General features: G+C 45.2%; 1 long non-coding RNA gene across 1 annotated transcript in view; it reads left to right on the plus strand.

Annotated features, from left to right (window-relative positions):
* LOC100847628 (uncharacterized) overlaps positions 1-24439 on the plus strand; it is a 146632-nt gene that overhangs the window by 38737 nt on the left and 83456 nt on the right. Inside the window, exons 2-3 of the long non-coding RNA XR_001495667.3 lie at positions 7870-8074; positions 14058-14202. This is a non-coding gene — a long non-coding RNA (uncharacterized lncRNA). The remainder of the gene's footprint in view (positions 1-7869; positions 8075-14057; positions 14203-24439) is intronic.

Raw genomic sequence — 24439 nt, forward strand, 5'->3', positions numbered from 1 at the left:
AAGATGAGAGGCCCTGGAATCCAAAATATGTAGGAAGCAGACTTTGGGGTTAAAAGCCCCAAAGACAGCCTTCATTTATAACAGTTAACAGGAATTCAGAGTTTCTCCTCCATTACCCTTTCTAGCTGAAGATTAAAAACACTAGAAAAACGCCTTTACTTCCCAGTGGTTTAATCATTACTTACTCAAAACATTTTTGCCTAAAAATAAAAAATTTTCGTAAGTGGAGATCTTTATTCAGAATTGAAAATACATATAATATGAAAAATCATAGTAAATTGTATGCAGTAGATCATAACGGATGTTGAGATACATCCCCTTATTTAGTCCTTAACGTAACCCTTTGTAGAAAACAGAACTTGGCGTGTTTCTGTTTATCATTCATCTGTCCGTATGCATCTGCTCCTCTCTGTCATCCATCCACCTAAATGTGTTTCTCTTTTTCTGTGCCCCCTCCCCCCGCCCCCTTCCCAATCATGTGAGAGGGAAAACGCGTTTCCCCTCCACTGTCTTACAATCTGTTTATAGAGGCTTGTGAATTAAACTGACAGAAGATGGATTAACAGGAGATAGGCAGGTTTCTTTACTGATGCTAATGTTTTTATGTGCATGAGGGTGTCACAGAAAGAAGGGAAAACCCAAAGACGTGATTATACGGGGGTCTGGGGTATGATTTATATACGACCTTAATGGAAGATGATGAATTAGTGGCTCAGCTGGTAAAAAACAAACAAACAAACAAACAAACAAACCCGAGACACAAGAGACGTGGATTCAATCAGTGGGTCAGGAAGATTCCTCTGGAGAAGGATATAGCAAGCCACTCCAGTATTCTTGCCTGGAGAATCCCACGGACAGAGGAGCCTGGCGGGCTACAGTGTACAAGGTCGCAAAGAGTCGGATACGACTGAGTGCCCAGGCAGGCATGCAGGACTGGACAAAGAAAGAGATACTTGGGCTCCCTCCCAGGGCTGGTGAACTGTAGGCTCCCTCCCAGGGCTGGAGAACTGTGGGCTCCCTCCCAGGGCTGGTGAACTGTGGGCTCCCTCACAGGGCTGGAGAACTGTGGGCTCCCTCCCAGGGCTGGTGAACTGTGGGCTCCCTCCCAGGGCTGGAGAACTCTGGGCTCCCTCACAGGGCTGGTGAACTGTAGGCTCCCTCCCAGGGCTGGTAAACTGTAGGCAGAGACCTTGCAGTGGTGGTTCTTAGTAGCCAGTGCTAGTGAGTGCTAGTGAAGGGCTCTTTAGGAAGCTTGTTATGCAAGCTAAGAGTTGTTTGCCTCTTCTGGTATGGGAGAGGAGAATGCCTTTACAGATGGGAATTTATGTCACCTTCCCAAAGGGAAATTTATGCCCTGCTCCCTTGGTGGCTCAGATGGTAAAGCATCTGTCCACAATGCGGGAGACCCGGGTTCAATCCCCGGGTTGGGAAGACCCCCTGGAGAAGGAAATGGCAATCCACTCTAGTACTATTGCCTGGAAAATCCCATGGACAGAGGAGGCTGGTAAGCTACAGTCCATGGGGTCGCAAAGAGTCGGACATGACTGAGCGACTTCACTTTCACGTTCATGCCCTGCTCTCAGGCAGAAAGGGGTCAGGCAGAGACTTCTTCCAGCTTCTGATGCTTGATGCTCTGTTTCTTTCATCTCAAATTTATCCTTATGCCAAAGCAGCACGTTTGGGGGTGCATATAGTCTGATCTGTCTGCCCATTCATCCATCCATCCGTTCATCCATCTACCCATGCATCCATATATCTCTCTATCCATCCCTCCATCCATCCATCCATCCATCTATCCACTCATCCATCTGTCTGTCTGTCCATCATATCTATATATCTATCCGTCCATTCACGTACTTTACTCTATCGTCTGTCTGTGCATTTACGTATCCATCTATCAGTGAATTCAAAAGCTTTGGCTCCTACAAAATAGGTATATGCTTACAGATGCAAAATTACTATGGGGATGCTTGGATCCTGACTCTCACCGGATATAGCGAGACTTATTTCTATCACAAGTGTCTGCAGAACTGAGAACTTAACCCAATAGCGATTAGGTAAAAGAACTTGAAAAGTAAATCTTGTTTCCTGTCTCCTGTGCAGTGCGTCTTTGGTACATCACTTTTCCCTGTTATTTTGAATTTTTAGAATTAAGAAAGGTTTGCTTCCTCGGGCTTTAGGGATATGGTGACAAGAACCGCTCAGTCGTGACTCTTTGCAACCCCATGGACTGCACAGTCCATGGAATTCTCCCCGCCAGAATCCTGGAGTGGGTAGCCTTTCCCTTCTCCAGGGCATCTTCCCAACCCAAGGATTGAACCCAGGTCTCCCGAATTGCAGGCAGACTCTTTACCAGCTGAGCCACACGGAGAGCCCAAGAATACTGGAGTGGGTATCCATTCCCTTCTTCAGTGGATCTCCCTGACCCAGGAATCAGACTGGGGTCTCCTGCACTGCAGGTGGATTCTTTACCAGCTGAGCTATCTGGGAAGCCCACAGTGACATGAACGCATCAAGATCAACTTCTCATCTTTCACTTGTTCCTGGGCCACAGTTTCCCCTTCTCCCAAAGAGAGAGGAACACAGAGATACTCAGAAGGAGAAGGAGTGCATGACGCATGATATATATTGTACCAAAGTGTGGACCAATGGAACCACAGAGTCGCTCAGCCATGCCCTTGACAAATAGCGTGTAGCTCTAAGAAGAAGCTGTGAGTGCCCGTTGTGTTTTAAACCCCCCATTCCTGGAAACCTACTTTCTCAGCTCGGCTTTTACTCTGTGGCTCCTGCTCGGCTCCCTGCGAGCAGATCATGCAAGTCACCAGGGCACAGCGGCTCGTCCAACCTTTTCTGCCTTGCCAACTCCGCTGTCTTGACCCACTTCTCGGCCCTGAGGTTGAAAATAGCTCTGCCCCATTTGATGCAGAAGAAAGGCGTGCTAGGCGCTCTGGAGAAGAGGACAACGCTTATGCAATAAGATGTATGTTCCACTTCTTTCTCCATCCACCTAGCAGTGGTGTCCTGGGTCACGTGAGTGGAACATCAACTTTGTACTCAACATACGTAGCACATTATTGCTGTCTCTGTGAGACACAGTGCTGATGCTCCTTTATGGTGAGCATGACTTGCTCATGTCCTGAGACAAATGTCATCATCCCTCTTTGTGGTAAGAACTATTTTTCCCCGCTAAGGGAAATTTCTGGCTAAAACCCTCTTGTTGGTTTTGAGTGAATTATTTTTTTTTTTTACTAAGTAGGGACTTCCCTGGTGGGCCACTGCCTTATAATCTCCTGTTCCTTGAATGCTGCCAGCGCAGAGGGCCTGCATTGCATCCTTGGTCAGGAAACTGGATCCCACATGCCACAGCTAAGAGTTTCCATGCTGTAACTAAAGACCTCACCACAGAGATCAAAGATTCTGCAGGCCACAAGTAAGATCTGGCACAAGCCACATAAATAAATGTTTTAAAAAAAAAAAGAAAAGAAGAGGTGGAAATAATGTTCGTCTTTACTGATTTCACAAAGACAGTTTGAGCTTGAAAAGAGCATTGGGTGTGAAACCGTTTTCCCATGGTTCAAAACCACATTGACTCATATTATTGACACTTGATGCGGGGTTAAGTGGAAAGCCCTCAGGCATCTTAGCGTTTGAACGTCAGTCTGTTCAGACATCCCGCCACACTCCACAGGGGTTTCCCTGGTGGCTCAGTTGGTAAAGAATCCGACTGCAATGTGAGAGGCTCGGCTTCGATCCCAGAGTCAGAAAGATCTCCTGGAGAAGGGCATGGCAACCCACTCCAGTGAAGAATCCCATGGACAGAGGAGCCTGGTGGGCTACTGTCCAGGTGGAAAAGTGTCAGACAAGACTCAGCAGCTCAGCAGGAGCATGAATGAATACCACACTCCACGGTTGAAGTCTATTCAGGAGAGTCTTGCCACAGAAAGTATGGTCCAAACATGGACAAGCTTCTAGCATCCCTGGAGAGAGAGCACTGGAGATGCTCTCAGGTTCTGCCCGAAAGCTGCTGAATCCAAATGCTCCTTGCAGTGACATCTCCAGGGACTCAAGGCACAGGAGAGTTTGAGAAGCCCAGAACACACTGTCTCCACGGAATGAATTCCTCCCTTGCCTGCACGTGGTGCTGACCGTGAGGATATTTCCTGGGTGTTGAGAGGACACAGAAAGTGTTTAAACGCGTTATCACTTCCCCAGGCACTCAGCCTTTTTCGGGGTGTGCGTATGTGTATTAGTCACTCAGTCGTGTCCAACTCTTTGCAACCCCATGGACTGTAGCTCACCAGGCTCCTCTGTCCATGGGCTTCTCCAGACAAGAATGCTAGAGTGGGTTGGCATTCCCTTCCCCAGGGGATCTTCCCAACCCAGTGATCAAACCCAGGTCTCCCGCATTGCAGGCAGATTCTTTACCAGCTGAGCCACCAGGGAAGCCCAGATGGGAGCCCTTGGGAATCTTATGAAGCCTATGAACTTGCTTGCCATCATTCTCCATGCAAGATTACTGGAGTGGGTTGCCAGTCCCTTCTCCAGGGGACCTTCCCTACCCAGCAATTGAACCAGGGTTTCCCACATTGCAGGAAGATTCTTTACTATCTGAGCCATTTAAATGTGATCAATTCAGGACTCTTGAGAGTTCCTTGAACAACAAGGATATCAAACCAGTCAGTCTTGCAGGAAATCAATCCTGAATATTCATTGGAAGGACTGATGCTGAAGCTGAAACTCCAATCCTTTGGCCACCTGATGCAAAGAACTGACTCATTGGAAAAGACTCTGATGCTGGGAAAGATTGAGGGCAGGAGGAGAAGGCAGCAACAGAGGATGAGATGGTTGGATGGCATCACCGACTTAATGGACATGAGTTTGAGCAAACTCCGGAAGATGGTGAAGGACAGGGAAACCTTGAAGTCCATGGGGTCACAAAGAGTCAGACACAACTGAGCGACTGAACAGCAGCAACAAATTCAGTTGAACCATGGGCTTTGTTCTTTGCATCTCAGGGTCAAGTAAGCAAGGTGATGATTTGTATGCTGAATTGAGACTTTTGCTCACTTTCTCATAAGACTTATCCAAACTGTCAACACTTAGATGGAGTGAGCTGGTGGAATTCTTGAGGGTAGATTTGCAAGCAAAGTGAAAATTGTCAAGAATGGTTAAAAGCATGCAGAGAAAAAAAAAAAATAGCATTTTCCCTGAAGGTCTTTGGGCTTATAGGGCACAAAAATGTCTGTCAGTAAAACCTCACCAAGGTTTAAATGAAAACATAGTCATTTTCAGTGTTTATGTGTTTAAAGCAAAAGTTTAAAATTTCCTTTTCAGAACCCATTGCTTTTGTCCTGGGAAAATATAGCCTAATTATACATCACTTAGACATGGTGAATTTGATGACGGCCTATTTGAGCGTTCAGAATCTTTGTTCAGAATTCTGGGCCATCACTTTGACAATTTTCTCCCGATGAAGAATCCATTTACAGTTATTTATCTGGGCACCGTAAGCACATCTACTGCCTTGAAAGCGAAAGAGAGAATTTATACTTTCCACACATACACGCACCAGAAATGCCTTCAAGATTAGATAAAAGAGAAATTGCATTAAACCACAGAAGCTCTTTGCAGGGTGTTCTTAACTGAAGCAGGCTAGAGAAAGGAAATGTGTGACGTCTCCACTGTCTTCCCGTCATTCCTTTCTTAAAATTTTTGTTTTGGGTGGGAGTGCAGTTGATTTATAGTGCTGTGTTGGTTTCAGGGGTGTGGCCAAGTGAATCAGTTTATACACATACATACATTCACTCTTTTTTAAGATTGCTTTCCCATATAGGTCATGACAAAGTGTTGAGTGCCCTGTGCTATACAGTAGATCCTGTTTCTTTTTTTTTTTTAATATTGAATCAAATCATCAGCCTAAGTCAAGGACCTCAGATATGCAGATGACACCACCCTTATGGCAGAAAGTGAAGAACTAAAGAGCCTCTTGATGGAAGTGAAAGAGGAGAGTGAAAAAGTTGGCTTAAAGCTCAACATTCAGAAAACTAAGATCATGGCATCCGGTCCCATCACTTCATGGGAAATAGATGGGGAAACAGTGTCAGACTTTATTTTTTTTTTTGGCTCCAAAATCACTGCAGATGGTGATTGCAGCTATGAAATTAAAAGACGCTTACTCCTTAGAAGGAAAGTTATGACCAACTTAGACAGCATATTAAAAAACAGAGACATTACTTTGCCAACAAAGGTCCATCTAGTCAAGGCTATGGTTTTTCCAGTGGTCATGTATGGATGTCAGTGTTGGACTGTGAAGAAAGCTGAGTGCAGAAGAACTCATGATTTTGAACTGTGATGTTGGAGAAGACTCTTGAGAGTCCCTTGGACTGGAAGGACATTCAACCAGTCCATCCTAAAGGAGGCCAGTCCTGGGTGTTCATTGGAAGGACTGATGCTGAAGCTGAAACTCCAATACTTAGGCCACCTGATGTGAAGAGCTGACTCATTGGAAAAGACCCTGATGCTGGGAAAGATTGAGGGCAGGAGAAGGTGACGACAGAGGAAGAAATGGCTGGATGGCATCATCAACTCAAAGGACATGGGTTTGGGTAGACTCTGGGAGTTGGTGATGGACAGGGAGGCCTGGTGTGCTGTGATTCATGGGGTCGCAAAGAGTCGGACACGACTGAGCGACTGAACTGAAGTCAAGGAAGTCAGAAAGAGACAAAGCTGCCATATGATATTCTTTGCATGTGGACTCTGAAATATGGCTATTCCCTTCATTCCAAGTGTTAGCACTATCAACCACATGCCCCTCCTTCCAAACATCCTCAAGGCATTTGCCTGTCCTTTCACAGACCAACATGACAGTCCGGAGTCTTGTGAACAGTACAAGATGCCAGGATTCCTGGGGGGAAAAAATCCCTGTGCCTTTTGACCTATCAAGTCCAGAAAGAAACTGAGCCCCCACTATGGGGTCTAAGTATGCTGTCTCCTTGAAGGCAGCGAAATGGAATGAAACGTGGCATGTTAGTCGCTCAGTCATGTCCGACTCTTTGTGACCCCATGGACTGTTAGTAGAAAAACACAAACCTTTTGGCCAACCGAATACATATGAAAAATATGCAATGCTTATGGCATATATACTCTGTACATATATGCTACATATATACATTACAAAGATAATTTTTTGTTTTTATTAAAGAGAATATTTTTGATGTACTTTTGAAACATTATATGGATTAAAACAATGGTGATATACATTATACCCGTGTATATTACATATACATTATATGTATATAATGCATTACATATGCATTGATATATACATCACCATTGCTTAATTCATATGTTATAAATAAGTACATCTAAAATACGCTCTTCGTTTTACTTATACATATATATGAGAATAGGGCTTCCCAGATGGCTCAGCAGAAAAAGAATCTACCTGCCAATGCAGGGGACGTGGATTTGATCCCTGGGTCAGAAAGATCCCCTGGAGGAGGAAATGGCAACCCACTCCAGTATTCTGGCCTGGAGAATCCCATGGACAGAGGAGCCCGGTGGGCTACAGTCCATAGGGTCACAAAAGAGTAGGGAAAACGTTAGGGACTGAACAACAACAAAATATGTAACTCTTATACATGAATTTATATATATGTATACATACCCTGCCCCACACATAAAGTGTAGCTAACATAAACTGCTTTGTAATTTATATGTGTATTACAGAGCAGCATATATCAGCAGCATATATCATACAGTTTCATAATATCATAGGGATTAAAACCATCACCGATCATGATTTTTCTGTAGGTTTATAGTTCTATTTCGTGAGTTGTTTCTGTAACTTGTTTTTTTTTTTTTTGCTAGTTCTGCTGAAACGAATGAATCTCTGAAATGATTCTGACATCTCACCTTTGAACCTGTCTCCCGGAGCAATTCAAAATAGCGTGGCAGAGTCTCCACACAGTCCTGATTCTCCTATTCAACACACAACCTGTTCTCTGCAGCACCAAATCAGAGATGCTTCAAACAAATATTGCCTGTTGAAGAACAGAGAATCAGAAATTGATTGGTATGCAATTACGTGTCAGGGAATAAAATATATTACAGTAGATTTGCAAAGCATGGTGTTTTTCTAGACGCGTGCTCGCTGCATTTTAAAAAACCGTGAGGCTGTCATGATATGGAATTTATAAAATGTGATACTTATTTCTGGTAAATAATCTACTGCTCTGTTTTTCGCGTGAATATGCTTAAGAGGTGAAAGGCCAACCTCATATTTGTATGGAGCAGTTGCTGTTGGAAATTTTTCTTTTTTCCCCCTCTGTGCTTGAAGACAGAGAGGTTTAGTATGTAGAGAAGACGCCATACAACTTAGGGGCAGGCAGATTTGGTATTCAGTTCTCTTTCTTCCTCATTGCCTGGGTGATCTTAGGTGATTTATTTACCTTTGTAATCCCCTTGTGTACCTCAAAAATGGAGACAGGCATATAAACCCTCCTGGTCAAGGTACAAATTCCTGGCACCACCTTCGTATATCTTCATACGTAGCACTGCATATGCATTAGCTATATGTATACATATACGAACTTCCCTGGTGGCTCAGACAGTAAAGCATCTGTCTACAATGCGGGAGACCCGGGTTCGAGCCCTGAGTTGGGAAGATCCCCTGGAGAAGGAAATGGCAATCCACTCCAGTACTATTGCCTGGAAAATCCCATGGACAGAGGAGCCTGGTAGGCTACAGTCTATGGGGTTGCAAAGAGTTGGACACGACTGAAAATATATATATGCACATACATATAAAATACACACATGTTATATATATATGTACATTTTGTGTGTGTGTGTGATATACTATACATAGTGGGTGTATGGCTAAGTGGGCAACACAAATTCGGTGTCATTTAAATTTAGTTTCTCTGCTATAAGTTAGAGTCATCCACTCAGCAGGTAAAGCAGTTAGTCAGCCAGTTTAGTTGCTCAATCGCGTCTGACCCTTTGCGACCCCATGGACGGCAGCACGCCAGGCCTCCCTGTCCATCACCAACTCCTGGAGCTTGCTCACTCAGGCCCATGAAGTCGGTGATGCCGTCCACCCATCTCATCCTCTGTCTTCTAGGAACTGGAAGGACAAATGGTCACGGGGCCAGAGGAGTTAAGGATGTGAGTGACAGACGAGGTGAAGACCATGGAGACACTCTAAAGGCCGATTAACGGGGCCATCTTGACTTGACATCAGGGCTCACCACGTGGAAAATGACGGCCCACGTCATCCGTTTTCTGCATTTTTCGGCATAGTCACATTTTTTCCGTAAATGTCCCAATTTGCAAATGTTGGCAACTGACTCGGTTAAAGGAGAGCATTTGTATGTGATACCAGCACACGGGGAATTGCAGCAGAAACACCATTCCTTTGAGCAAGAGATGGCTCACAAGCTACTTGGTTTTGATTGTTAATCTTCCTCCACCATTTGGATGGGGGTGGAACCCACCACGGAGCTTGTTAGAAGGGCACTTCTCAGAACACCCCCTTGTCCCACGGAACGGGGAACCCTGGGGTTGAGGCACAGCATTGGCCTTTTAACAACCCGAAGACCTCACTGCCAATGCAGGGAGTGTGGCTTCAGTATCTGGTCAGGGAGCTAGGATGCCACATGCTGGGCAGTGCGGCCAAAATATTAAAAAAAACATAAATCAAAAAAATAAATTTTTAACAAACCCTGTAGGTCAAAATCTATAACCTAAGCCCGGTGGGCCAGATCTGAACCACCGTCTCCCTCTTCACAGCCATAAACTAAAAATGGATCTTCTGTTTTTAAATGGCAGGGAAAACAGATAAAATCAGAAGAATCATATTTTTTTTTGTAATTGTAACAGAATATTGCATTGAAATATTTGATAAGGCCAGGAAACAACAACAAAACTGGAAGTGGAAAATCTGTCACTTCTACTTGATACTGCTAAAGCTCATATTTATAACACCCAGCTCTCCATTTTTTAAACAATGGCTTTACTTCCTGACTGCTTCCTTCCCGAAACACATATGTTTCTTTCTCTATTTCCAATCCAGTGGGTTATATAAATTCCCAAAGTGAAAAGAACCTGGAAAAGCCAGAATTTCCACAGAGAAAACCTTGTAACTGAGGGATCCATTGAGAACACACTGGAACAGGATATCCCGTATTCCAAGTGTTTTTTATTCTCTCCGTCAGATAAAAGTGGGAAATTCCAGCCAACTGCCTGAAAAATCACCTCTGTCGGCCAGCAGCCTTGAAACAGATTTTAAATTGGGTTGATGCACAAAAAGCCCTTGAGATTTAAATGTGTATGATTCTTTGAAAGCTATACATATACCAGAGGAATTTCTCCAGAGTAGGGTGTGACAGATAAGACACACTCCAGCACTTCTCTGTCAACCTTTTCGTCATATTCTGAAGAGTCTGGCTTGCAGGTGCAAACGCAGCCTTACGTGGGAGGCATGTATCAGTCCTATGTGTTCAGCACATCTATAAACACAATAGGATTCCAGGTGGCTCAGTGGTAAAGAATCCGCCTGCCAATTCAGGAGCCACAGGGGTTGTGGGTTCGATCCCTGAGTCTGGAAGATCCCTCTGAGGAGGAAATGGCAACTCACTCCAGTGTTCTTGCCTGGAGAGCCTCATGGACAGAGGAGCCTGGCGGGCTACAGTCTGTGGGGTTCCAAAGAGTTGGGTACAAGTGAGCGGCTGAGCACAGAGCAGATAAACATAACAGTAACCAACCTTGTTAAACTGTCACTTAGAGGGTAGGTCTGAATATACATAAAGGAAGAAAAATCTCTTATCCCACTTCCTCATTTATCGTTTTCTGAGTCACCACACATCAGTTCTCAAGCCTTAATAGAGACTTTTATTATTAGTCAGAGCAGAAAGTCGGTCAGTTTCTTTATGATGGGAAAACTATTTTCAAAAACCTAAGATTGTTCATGGGGTCGCAAAGAGTCGGAGACGACTGAACGACTGAACTGAACTGAAGATTGTTTTGCTGCCCAATTTAAAAAAAACACATTTCACAAGACTTAATGCTTTCGTGGATGGAACCCAGGACTGATGTTGAAAAGCAGTGGTAATCTTGAATTAATAATTAACGTTTTCTTTGCCCTGTTTTATCCCTTTTTATTACATAAAGAATATAATGCTTCTCTTCGTCTTGTCTTCATTAAAAAGCCATATTGCATTGCAACAAAAACCTATGGAAATTATCAGGCTCTGAAAAGAACGTGGTGCAAGAGATGCCCAAATTGAATATGTAGAATGTAGAATCATGATTCGTTTTACATTTGCCGGATATAAACCTATGAAGAAGACATATCTTCAGCTTAAAATAAATTCAACTAATTTAACATTTGTAATGCCGTTCTTTACAAAGTCTTTCTTCATTTGTGTGAACAAAGTGGGCTGCTGTCAAACTCTTTATGGGAGGCTTGTTCACCTTTGGAGGCAGAGTTACTAAGCAGTAATCAAGGAATTGGAAAGCAATTCATGAATTGCCTGCCAGCGATAACAAACTACAGAGTTTATTGGGTTGCAGCTGTGTTCACTACTGTAATAGCTCTTATTCATATTATTCAGGCTCTTATAGGATGAATGATTCCGTCCTTCCCACATAGCACTGTGTTGCAGGATTTCACAATCTGCCCATTTTAGAAGTAACCTAAAATTATCTCTCCTTTTCTCCAACTTCTCTTTTTGATGCCTTCTTTTTTTCCCTACCTTAATAGGTACATAGTAAAATATTTGTTCCTTTGAAGTAGTATTTTATTCCTAATAAAATTTTAAAATGAGGTGAATTTCACAAGTCGATTGTACTAAATTAACAAGGATAGATATTGGTTCCACTTGTAAAGTAGATTTTAATTTTATTATAGGGCAGAGCCTTGAGAAAAAGGAATTAAATTTGTTTAGTTTAAATGCGAAGCAAAAGCAAGACTGATTTAATTTAAAATAAAAGAGTTGAGGGTCATTGTAGTTTAATCAAAATACTATGTGATTGAAGTTATACTTGCAGCAACATCTGCCTAGCTGTCTTCAGACAATCAATCCTGTTGACAACAGAGACAAGCAAAGAGATCAAATACATCAGAAAACCATCAGGAGTGTCAGAATTTTCAAAGCTGTCTTAATGGGATGCAAAACTCTGCTGATAAAGGAAAAGACTGGTAAACCAGTAAGGTGTTCTGATCACAAAAGACACCATCAAGAGAGTAAAAAGGCAAGCCACGGACTAGGAGATGATATTTACAGCATTTTGAAGTCGTAAATGTGTTGTATCCTCAATATAGAAAATATTCCTAAAAAAATCAATAAATAAGGACTAACAAGGCAGTTGAAAAGTGGACAAGAGGTTTGAACTAGCAACTCACACTTTGGACATCCAAATGCCTAATGCAGCCATGAAAATGATACTCAGGCTCAATCAACATCAGGAAAACTTACCTTAAAGCTATAATGAGAGACATCCACCTAGGCACCACAACGGCTAGCATAGACAGGCTGACGTCAGAAAGTGCCGGCGAAAATACAGAGCAAGTAGAACTCACTGGTAACACTTTTAGGAGGAGTTCTGAATCAGTGCAAGCTTTGGGGAAACTGGTCTTATCTGTGAAAACTGACTGTAGGTAGGTATATACGTGACCCCGTTCTTGACATCAATGTGTACTTAATCACTTTAAAAGATTGATTCCAGAATGTTCATAGTATCACTGTTCATTAAAGCCAACACGAGGAAAGAAGCCAAATAGTGTCAACAGTCGAATGAATGAATGTTCTGAACCGTGCTTAGTCGTTCAGTCGTGTCCGACTCTTTGTGATCCCATGGACTGTAGCCCGCCAGGCTCCTCTGTCCATGGGATTCTCCAGGCAAGAATCCTGGAGTGGGTTGCCATGCCTTCCTCCAGGAGAATGAATGAATACATTGACATATATTCATGTAAGAGAATATTGCATGGAACTGCACCATGAATGAGCCACTCCATGCAACAACATTAACAGATCTTATAATATTACATGAAATAAGCTAGATGGGGTAATAAATGGGCTTCCCTGATGGCGTGGCAGGTAAAGCATCAGTCACTTCAGTTGCTCAGTCATGTCTGACCCTTTGTGACCCCATGGACTGCGGCAGGCCAGGCCTCCCTGTCCATCACCAATTCCCAGAGTCTACTCAAACTCATGTCCATTGAGTCAGTGATGCCATCCAACCATCTCATCCTCTGTCGGCCTCCTTCTTCCGCCTTCAATCTTCCCCAGCATCAGGGTTTTTTCCAGTGAGTCAGTTCTTCGCATCAGTGGCCAAAGTATTGGAGTTTCAGCTTCAGCATCAGTCCTTCCAGTGAATATTCAGGACTGATTTCCTTTAGGATGGACTGGTTGGATCTCTTTGCAGTTCAAGGGACTCTCAAGAGTCTTCTCCAACACCACAGTTCAAAAGCATCAATTCTTCAGTGCTCAGTTTTCTTTATGGTCTAACTCTCAAATTGATACATGACTACTGAAAAAACCATAGCTTTGACTATATTCACCTTTATTGGCAATGTAATGTCTCTGCTTTTTAATATGCTGTCTAGGTTTATCATAGCTTTTCTTCAAGGAGCAAGTGTGTTTTAATTTCATGGCTGCAGGAGGCATGGATTTGATCCCTGGATGGGGAATATCCTCTGGAGATGGAAATGGAAACCTACTCCAGTATTCTTGCCTGAAAAATTCCATGGGCAGAGGAGCTTTGTGGGCGACAGTTCATGGGGTCACAAAGAGTCGGACACCACTAAGCGACTGAACAGGCAGAGTATCCATGGAAATAAATGTTGTACGATTCCATTTATGCAGAGTTTAGAAACAGGCAAAGGGAATCTATGGTATTCAAATGTAGGGAGCAGTTGTTTTTGGCCTGGGGAGTGGTAATTATCGGGAGGTCTTTGGAAGATGCTCCTCAGATGTAGGTCATGCTTGGTTTTTTAGCATCGATGGTGATGACATGTCTGTGTTCACATTGACATCATTCATTCGCCCACACAGTCATGATCTGTGCAGCTTTCTTCAATACATCATCCGTCAGCCAGAAGTTTATTGACTTCTCAAAACCCCTTGATGAAGACATCTACATCTTCGATCAAAGGACTGGCTTTGAATTAAATCAACTCTAGTCTGTCGTGAAACAAAGGTAAACCGAAATCTCTATGAGATTTATTTTCTCTTCATTTTCCACCCCCACCCCCATCTCTTTCTTTCCTGCCCACTGGGGTTTTCTCTTCCCTTTTAGCAGCAGCCAGCATTACGAGGGTAGAATGTACCATTTTCCAGAGGCTGTTTGCCATGTCACCTGATTTTCAGCTCATTTCTGTCCTCATGAAAATGGGTGACACTTGGTGTGCAGAGAGATTTTCAACTAATGTGCGTAGAAGACTTGAGATGTGTACATACACTCTGTTCTCCCTTGGCTGGCTTCAGTAACGGAGATGTTTTTTCATAATTCGGTACTTTTTAAAAATTTTTACTCTTAATCAAGAAGGGTGTCTGAAACTCACTGACTCTTTCCTTGGTATGAATACTAAAGGGGAAAAAAAAATAGGGCTAGTATTTAAGCTCTTTTCACAGTGTCTGATGCAATCAATTCCCTCTGGGGAGTCCTGATGTTGAAAAGTTGCCACTGAATGGACTCACTCAGGCCTCTCTGAGGCTGCCTTCTGCACGCTTACTCTCCTCACTCATCAGGTTATTTCTGATTGAAATGGTTGTTTGTGAACCACTCCACCACACACCCCATTCTGTTTATTCCTTCCCCAGTGAGTCTTACAATTAACCCCACATTTCGGCATGGATTCGAGACCACGTAGGACAAAACACTTTGAAAAGCTATGTGAATGAATATATTTATTTTTCTTAAATAGACTAAAAATCTAATCAGCCAGCCACCTTTGGTTTTCTGCATCTTAAACTCTGTCTGTGCTTTTCTCTGAGGTAGTCAGGCTTCTGAAGCCACATACGTTATTTTTCAATAAGGAGATCAATAGTAAGTGTTTATAATTTCTCACGGAGAAGGCAATGGCACCCCACTCCAGTACTCTTGCCTGGAAAATCCCATGGATGGAGGAGCCTGGAAAATCCCATGGATGGAGGAGCCTGGAAGGCTGCAGTCCATGGGGTCACTGAGGGTCGGACACGACTGAGCGACTTCACTTTCACTTTTCACTTTCATGCATTGGAGAAGGAAATGGAAATCCACTCCAATGTTCTTGCCTGGAGAATCCCAGGGATGGGGGAGCCTGGTGGGCTGCTGTCTATGGGGTTGCACAGAGTTGGACACGACTGAAGTGACTTTGCATACTTTCTAAAATGGTAGCGGAAAGATATTAGAGATAATTTTGTAAAAGATAGAGATTGCCCCAGAAACAGCCATTCCGCTAGAAATAGCCAGCAAAGACTTGAGAAATGGAGGTTTTTCTTATGATACGTTGCCAGGGATGTGAGAGACAATGGCGTTTTCATGGCTACTGAATGGCTGTATTTTCTAAAAGCTCTTGAAACTGGTTTATCAATTATAAGTATTAGTTGCTCATTCATGTCTGACTCTTGGTGGCTCCATGGACTATAGCCTACCAGGCTCCTCTCTCCATGGGATTCTCCAGGCAAGAATACTGGAGTGGGTTGACATTTCCTTCTGCAGGGGATCTTCCCGACCCAGGGATCAAACCTGCATCTCCTGCATTGGCAGGCAGTTTCTTTAACTGTCTAAGCCACAGGTGTTGTTAAATCCAAGTGCTGAGAATCATAAAAAAAAAAAATGGGTCACCATTTTCAACTGGGAAACTCAGCCATCTGTAGGAAATAACACACCTCTTCTGACTTCAGTTACAAATAAAAATGCACACAACTACATATTCTGGAGAAAGCCAAACGTTTTTTTCGGGTTCAATTTCCTTGTCTTTAAAATAGGGGTTGCAGTACTTGTACCTGTAAGACTGTGATCAAAATTAATACAGATAAATGAAAGCATCATCTTTATTGTTCAAGTGGCTTGGCTTTCTCCAGTGGTTACAAGAAGACAGGGCTTTCTCTTAGGCCTGCCACCGTCTCCCCAACTCTGTCCACAGTCACTTGGTCATGCCTGACTCTTTGGGACCCCACGGACTGTAGTCTGTGAGGCTCCTCTGTCCATGTGATTCTCCAGGCAAGAAGACTGCAGTGGGTTACCATGCCCTCCTCCAGGGGATCTTCCCTACCCGGGGATCGAATCCTTGTCTCTTGCATTGGCAGGCTGGTTCTTTACCACTGAGCCACTTGGGAAGTCTGCATAGCTTCTCCTCTTCACCCCAACAGGCAGAGACCCCAAAACGATGATGGTTTGTCATCTCCATCATTTGCCACCTGAAGTCGTTTACCCAGAATGACAAGCAGCATCCTTGTCGCTGGCATCAAACACTTCCCTACACACCAGAGGGCACTTTGGGAAAACAGGAAAGTGAGCCAATGAGAGTGGTTACCAAGAGTGCGGCCAGGCTGAGCATAGTAAATGATTTTTATCCAGGGATTTGCGAGAGCTGTAGGCAGCTGCTGCTGGCAGTGGTGTCACAGGAATAAAGCAAGGAACTTGCCAAAAGAGAGTTTTCCAGCAGGGGGAAAAAAAAAAGGTCTGCACTCAGGGAATTGCAGTAGAGGGGAGGTAACTTGTTCTAGAAAGCAAGGCTTTGTGGCCACGAAAATGACAAGAACAATGTAGAAAATGTGTAGATACCACGGCCTGCGAAGAGACTGCAGGGCTGTCTTTCACACTGACGGCTCCGTTTACTGTCTTTCCATTCCTATCACACTCACATTTCTGTTTACTTCCTTTCTGTCTGGTGGCTCAGAGGTAAAGCGTCTGCCTGCAATGCAGGAGACCAGGGTTCGATCCCTGGGTCGGGAAGATCCCCCTGGAGAAGGAAATGGCAACCCACTCCAGTATTCTTGCCTGCAGAATCCCGTGGACAGAGGAGCCTGGTGGGCTGCTGCTGCTGCTAAGTCACCTCAGTTGTGTCCAACTCTGTGTGACCCCATAGACGGGGCAGCCTGGTGGGAGAATCCCGTCCCTGGGATTCTCCAGGCAAGAACACTGGAGTGGGTTGCCATTTCCTTCTCCAATGCATGAAAGTGAAAAGTGAAAGTAAAGTTGCTCAGTCGTGTCCAACTCTTAGCGGCCCCATGGACTGCAGCCTACCAGGCTCCTCCGTCCATGGGATTTTCCAGGCAAGAGTACTGGAGTGGGATGCCATTGCCTTCTCCGGCCTGGTGGGCTACAGACTCACAAAGAGTCGGACACGACTGAGCGACTGCACTATCCCTTTCCTCACAGACACACAGACAGGTCTCTGATACAACATGATTCTCTTTCCAGGCTCACTTCCTCACGTCAGTATTTCTAACTCTAGCTCGAACATCATTTCCAATGCCTCGCCGTCATGTTCTCGGTGACCTGTTTTGTTCTCTTAATTTCTTTCTCTGTGGCCATCTGCTTGCTCTCTGTGCCCATCCATTCTGTCCGTGGGTGGATTTGCCATGGCGTTCCTGTGAAAGATAACGAATTGAGACATTGACATGAGACAGGCTTTGACGTGAGATAGATGTCTTCATGAGACTCTTGTTTACCGGGTTGAAAAGTAGAAGCTGTCATTCCATGGAAAGAAGGAAGCCAGGAGAACGGCTTGTGCTAGTCTCCAGCTGGGGATTTGTGCAGAAGGCATGGGTTGCACATGTGCACAAGCCAGGACCCTGCTCTGGGAAGGGCAGGAAGGTCTGGTCTGTGGCTCAGTGGTGCTGCTCCCTGTCCTGCCTGGGGTCCCCAGGGCTCTCTGTCAGGGTCTGTGCTCACCTGTCTTACTGCCTTAAACCCAGCCTGTGGCAAAAGCCTGCCTTCTGCTGCTCAGACAATCAGTTCAGTCTCTCAACGTATCTGATTCTTTGTGACCCCATGGACTGTAGCACACCAAGCTCTCCTGTCTGTCACCATCTCCTGGAGTTCACTCAAATTCATGTCCATGGAGTTGGTGATGTCACCAATCATATCCTCTGTCATCCCCTTCTCCTCCTGCCTTCAGTGTTTTCCAGCATCAGGGTCTTTTCTAATGTCGGTTCTTTGCATCAGGTGGCCAAAATATTGGAGCTTCAGCTTCAGCATCAGTCCTCCCAATGAGTATTCAGGACTGACTTCCCTTAACATGGACTGGTTGCATCTCCTTGTAGCCCAAGGGACTCTACAGAGTCTTCTCCAACACCACAGTTCAAAAGCATCAATTCTTCAGTGCTCAGCTTTCTTTATGGTCCAACTCTCACATCCATATGTGACTACCGGAAAAACCATAGCTTTGACTAGATGGACATTTGTTGACAAAGTAATGTCTCTGCTTTTTAATATGCTGTCTAGGTTGGTCGTAACTTTTCTTTCAAGGAGCAACTGTCTTTTAATTTTATGGCTGCAATCACCATTTGCAGTGATTTTGGAGCCCTCCCTAAAAAAAGTCTGTCACTGTTTCCACTGTTTCCCCATCTATTTGCAGTGAAGTGATGGGACAAGATGCCATGATCTTAGATTTCTGAATGTTGGGCTTTAAGCCAACTTTTTTCCTCTCGTCTTTCACTTTCATCAAGAGGCTCTTTAGTTCTTCTTCCCTTTCTGCCATAAGGGTGGTATCTTCATATCTGAGGTTATTTTGCTGCTCACTCTACCCCAGGAAGCAAGATGGAGATTCAGGGTTGCCTTCAGAAGGTAGCCATGCGTGGGGCACAAATTCACTTTCATCTGTAAGGTTTCATGGAAACACTACTTCAGGACCCCACACAGCATGGAAGTGGGTTAAAAGGTTCACGTGTTTGCAGTGGGCTGCACCCTACAGAAGACCCATTTCTCCTGAAAGCCAAGCCCTTGGTAACATTTCCTTTCTACATGCCCCTGTATCATCCCCTAGTTTTCCTTTGGTGAGGCTGCTAATTCTGTATACAGCCCATCCGCATTTTCTTACCCTGAGCTAGGACCCATGTCTGTGCTGTTGGCTGTCACTTCTCTAGCATCTAACTCTCATGGTGGATGCTATATAGATATTTTCGGTATCAAGCAAGAAATCAAGGCTAGGATAGCTGATATGTGTTTTTGTGTGTGTGTTTGTTTTTATTTGGCTGTCTGTGTCATGTGTCAGTTCTAGGATCTTTAGTTGTGGCATGTGGGATCTAGTTCCCTGACCAGGGGTTGAAGCCGGGCCCCCTGAATTGGGAGCATGGAGTCTTAGCCACTGGACCACCAGGGCTATATGTGTTTCAGATAATGCTGCCGACAAAGGTCTGTCTTGTCAAAGTTATGGTTTTTCCAGTAGTCATGTTTGGATGTGAGAGTTGGACTATAAAGAAAGCTGAGCGCTGAAGAATTGATGCTTTTGAACTGTGGTGTTGGAGAAGACTCTTGAGAGTCCCCTGGACTGCAAGGAGATCCAACCAGTCCATCCTAAAGGAGATCAGTCCTGAATATTCATTGGAAGGAGTGATGCTGAAGCTGATACTCCAATACTTTGGCCACCTGATTTGAAGAAGTGATTCATTTGAAAAGACCCTGATGCTGGGAAAGATTGAAGATAGGAGGAGAAGGGGACAACAGAGGATGAGATGGTTTGATGGCATCACTGACTTGATGGACGTGAGTGTGAGCAAGCTCTGGGAGTTGGTGATGGACAGGGAGGCCTGGCGTGCTGCAGTCCATGGGGTTGCAAAGAGTCAAATATGACTGAGCTACTGAACTGAACTGATGTTTTAAGTATATCCTTGGCTTCTTTTTGGATGTCCATTGGTGACATCCTCTAATTAGGATGAGGAAGCAGCATGGCAGGCTTCCCAGGTGGCCCTAGTGGTAAAGAATTGCCTGGCAATGCAGGTGACATAAGACATGGGTTTGATCCCTAGGTTGGGAAGATCCCTTGGAGGAGGGCATGGCAACCTACTCCAGTATTCTTGTCCAGAGAATCCCATTAACAGAGGAGCCTGGGGTGCTACAGTCCATGGTGTCTCAAAGAGCTTGACATAACTGAAGTGACTTAGCATGCGTGCACACAGCAGAAAGGCATCCTGCTCTGCAGAAGATGTCATGGAAGGTGGAACATTTTGGGCGGTTCAGGGTGACTGCCTTCTCCTCCGATGGCAGTTGACCAACAGGGCTTCCACACGCACCTTTGCCTCCCTCCCAGTTGACCTGTTGGTTCATAAACTCTGAGGACACCACCCCACCGGCTCAGGAGACCTCTCTTCTCTGAGTTGTCTTCATGACTCCCAGGCAACCTCTGCTCCTGGTGGGTTTGGAGGCTCAAGAGAGATAGCCAAAAATGCCCTGCCCTGGCAGGAGGCCAGGAGACTCATTCCTCTGGTTTGATGGGAGACATGGAGCCAACTGGGGGCTGGATGTTCCAGTTGGCCACGTGGGACCCTGGGTCGCTTTCTCACCAAAGCCCACGTAAGCTCATGATTCTGCCGGAAGCACACTGACTCTGCTCTACGCTTACGACCTTGTACAACAGATGGTTGAGTTTCTAGGGCGCAAGGCGGAAGTTGTTCTTTTACTTTACAGATAAAACAACAACAACAACAACAACAAATGCCCTTGGTCATACGAGTGAAGCCCCTTGACCAAGTCTCTTTCCTTCTGCTCTCGGATGGGAACAGATGATCAGACAGAAAAGTCTGCACAGCAGCGTGTACATCCCACCATGAGAGGCCCAGGACAAAGGGGGACGAGCTTTCCCGTGTACTGCTGTGTGCTGGACGTTGAAAGAGGAGCAACAGAAGAATTTGGGAAAGTTTTGCCAGAGGGCTCAGAACTCAGACATATGTCTGCAAATGGAACATATGTCACAGTCTTTACAGAGGCCAGCATCCCAGGGCGTCCTGGGGTTTCCTTCAGTCAAGATGAAAGCGCAGCAAATGCTGTCAACGCTGCCTCACTGACTTCTGCAGCTGGCCAGCCCTCCAGTAAATCGAGCGTTTAGCCTCCAATAAACGTGCTTGTCTCTCTTCTTCCTCTCTGTTGCCTACTGGGTTTTTCTTGGAGTTCATGTTCCAGGGAGAACTTTGAGTGTGCGAGCATGCGTGCTAAGTTACTTCAATCATGTCTGACTCCATGTGAACTCCATGGACTGTAGCCCGACAGGTTCATCCATCCATGGGACTGTCTAGAGAAGAATACTAGAGTGGGTTACCATTTCCTCCTCCAGGGTATCTTCTTGACCCAGGGATCAAACCCACATCTCCAACATTGCAGGTGGGTTCTTTACCACCGAGCCACCAGGCAAGCCCAACTTTGAGTATGCTTGGGTCAAATATTTATTTATACCCACCCAAGGTCAGAAGAGGTCAGAGAAAAAGAAGTAGTGAGGGTTTTTCCAGCAGCTCAGTGGTAAAGAACCCACCTGCCAATGCAGGAGACACAGGTTTGATCCCTGATCCAGGATGATCCCACATGCCTCGGCCAACTAAGCCCGTGTGCCATAACTACGAAGCCCAGGAACTGCAATTACCGAGCCCTCCTTGGTAGAGCTTGAGTTCTGCGACAAGAGAAGCCACTTCAATGAGAAGCCCACACACCTCACGCAAGAGCAGCCCCCGCTGTCCACAACTAGAGAAAAGCATGCAAACAGCACCAAAGACCCAGCACGGCCCAGAAACAAGCAAATGAAGCAAAAGAGGCTGTGATCATTCGATTCAACGACGTAGCATCTCCAAGTCGCTCGTGGCTTGCAAAGATCTGTGCCTCTCTCCCCCTTTCGGTGGTCGTGGACCTCTCCAGGATCTGGGTGTCACAGTCAAGACGGGGAAATAAAGTGGAAAGAAAGACCATTTGTCTGACGGAATCTTAGAGGGCTCTGTTGGACCCAAAGGCCACGGAAACACAAGCCATGTCCTTTCTGAGGTGCACGCAGGAGAGAGGGCTTTTCGGAAATCTCCTGTCCCCCACATAAGTCCACGAATTATGAGGAACCCCTGGAGGGTCTACCCGTTTCACCTCCCTGCACCCTGCCCTTTCTATGCAAAGCCACACAAGTGGGGTGGGAGAAACGTCTGAGCTCCTCCTGGATGGGGCTGTCTTCTTCTTGGACGGTGCAGCGGTGGCTGCTGCTCTCATGGACAAGCCTTGAGGTTGGAGAAGCAAGTTCAAATTACTGTGCGAAAACCACCAGAACTTGCTGTGCTTCGAGAAAGTCATAGGGACACTGCAGAGCAACGATTTAGGGCAATGGAGAATGAGGACCGTCAAACAGAGACTAACGCATCTCTTCTTCTTCCTGGAGTGTCTTTTCTGGGTAATGGAAGCAAGAGATCACAGCTGTGGAGTTTCTGTTATTAGAAGCTGTAATGAATCCTCATGTGCGTTGTCTAAATCGGGGGGTTCCCCAGACCCCCAGGCCGTGGGCCGGTACCACTCCATGGCCTGTTAGGAACTGGGTCACACAGCAGGATGTGAGTGGTGGGCAAGCTGGAGAAGAAGAAACTTCATGTGTATTTACAGCTGCTCCCCAGTGTTCGAATTCACACCTCAACTCCGCCTCCATCAGATCAGTGACGGCATTTGATTCTCATGGGGACTCGAACTCTACTGTGAACGTTGCACTCGAGGGAGCTAAGGTGCACCCCTGCCCCCATTTTAAGAATCATCTCAAAACCTTCCCTCCACCACACCATCTATGGAAGAATCTTCTTCTGTGTCACAGGTCCCTGGTGCCCAAAAGCTTGGAGACTGCTGGAGGTCTCCAAAAGTTTGGAGGTCTAAACGATGCAGGCTATTTCTCAACCCGAGCACGGCACGCGTGTCCTGAATCCCGTGTGTACTGTGAATCCTTCTGCTCTCAAGACAGAGAAGACACTCTAGCAACAAGGGCAGGTGGATCTGAGATGGGTGAGCCCGGAAACGTCCATCTGGTAGGAACTCCGACCCTCCAGAATCAAGTCTCCATCATTCACATTTGGCGAACAACCCTTCTGCCTGCCCCTCTGAGCCTCCACTGTCTTACCTCTAAATTAAGTATGATAATAGCCATTCTGCCTCACAGGCAGTCTTTTCTGGATTAACGGAGACAAAGAGACCAAAGTGCATACGTACTCAGAGTAACGGAGAAAAGTAGATGAAAGTGCTTTATGAACCGCAGAGCTCTGACACCAGTGAGCCGATATTGTTTTTGAGGACCCCTGGGACTTTGTGCCCAGGTGGTCTCACAAGTAAAACAGCTCTTCCTGCTCGTGGCATCTACAGTATCCTTTGATATTAGTCACGATGAACGTTGAACTGCTTTGCCTTAGCTGGGGAGCTCAGTCATGGCAGAGAGAGACCCACTGCTTCCAAACCCCTTACACTTCTGGGGTTGACTAGGGTGCTTTCAAAGAAAGTGATCGTATGAGTCTTTGCATGTGGGTGACGCCTGGCTTCCTCTGCCGAGTCTGGATTAGCACTTGATAACCTCACCCTCTCCTGATCAGTCAGATCATGTGTAATGTTTCACATTTAACTGTTTTTATAGATGTTGTCACTAGGTGGTCACTGTAATCAAAGTTTGACTCTATATTAAAAAAATATAGAACAACATGAAAATATTTTTGTTAAGATTTCAGGGGTGGGAGAGAGAATGACTCCACCTTGGTTCATCATAGAAGGGAATATTTGAATTGGGTTTTGAAGGGTGAGTAGGAGTTTTCCAGGAAAAGATCAGCAGTGGGGCTCCTCGACCTGTCCAGTGATTCAGACTCAGTGCTTCCAATGCAGGAGGTACCTATTTGATCCCTGGTCGGGAAACTAAGATCCCACACGCCAGGCAGCATGGCTAAAAATATAAAAAATAAATCAACATATATTATATATATATATAAAAGTCAGGAGCTAGTTGCCTAGAAGGTGGTAGGGAAATTCAAACCAGGAAAATCCCAACTCTTGAGCATGCAGAAACCATCTATATGGTCAAAGCCCCTGATACTGTAAAATCAGACCTTCTCGCCCCCTTCTTCTCATTTCACTCTGAATCAAACCTGAGGTTTTCTACTCAGGAAATGCTCTGTTTTCTATATGCATAACAAACTGTTTCATAGTCACATGTGCCTGCATGTCATTGATCCTTCCATCCATCAATCCCTTGGCAGGTGGCTGAGTGGCGTCTATCAGAGGTTGCTGGTCTCCTGAACCATCCTAGCTAGCCCACTAAATGACCATCATTAAATAAGAAAGTGTGCAGAGTTCCCGAGTGGCGCAGTGGTTAAGAATTCGACTGCCAATGCAGTGGGACACAAGTTCAATCCCTGGTCCGGGAAGATTCCACGTCCCACAGAGCAGCTCAGCCTGTGCATCCCAACTTCTAAACCCCATGCACCCTGGAGCCCATGCTCAACAAGAAGAGAAGCAAGTGCAA

The sequence above is a fragment of the Bos taurus genome, chromosome X (genome assembly GCF_002263795.3).
Source record: "Bos taurus isolate L1 Dominette 01449 registration number 42190680 breed Hereford chromosome X, ARS-UCD2.0, whole genome shotgun sequence".
Lineage (NCBI taxonomy): Eukaryota > Metazoa > Chordata > Mammalia > Artiodactyla > Bovidae > Bos > Bos taurus.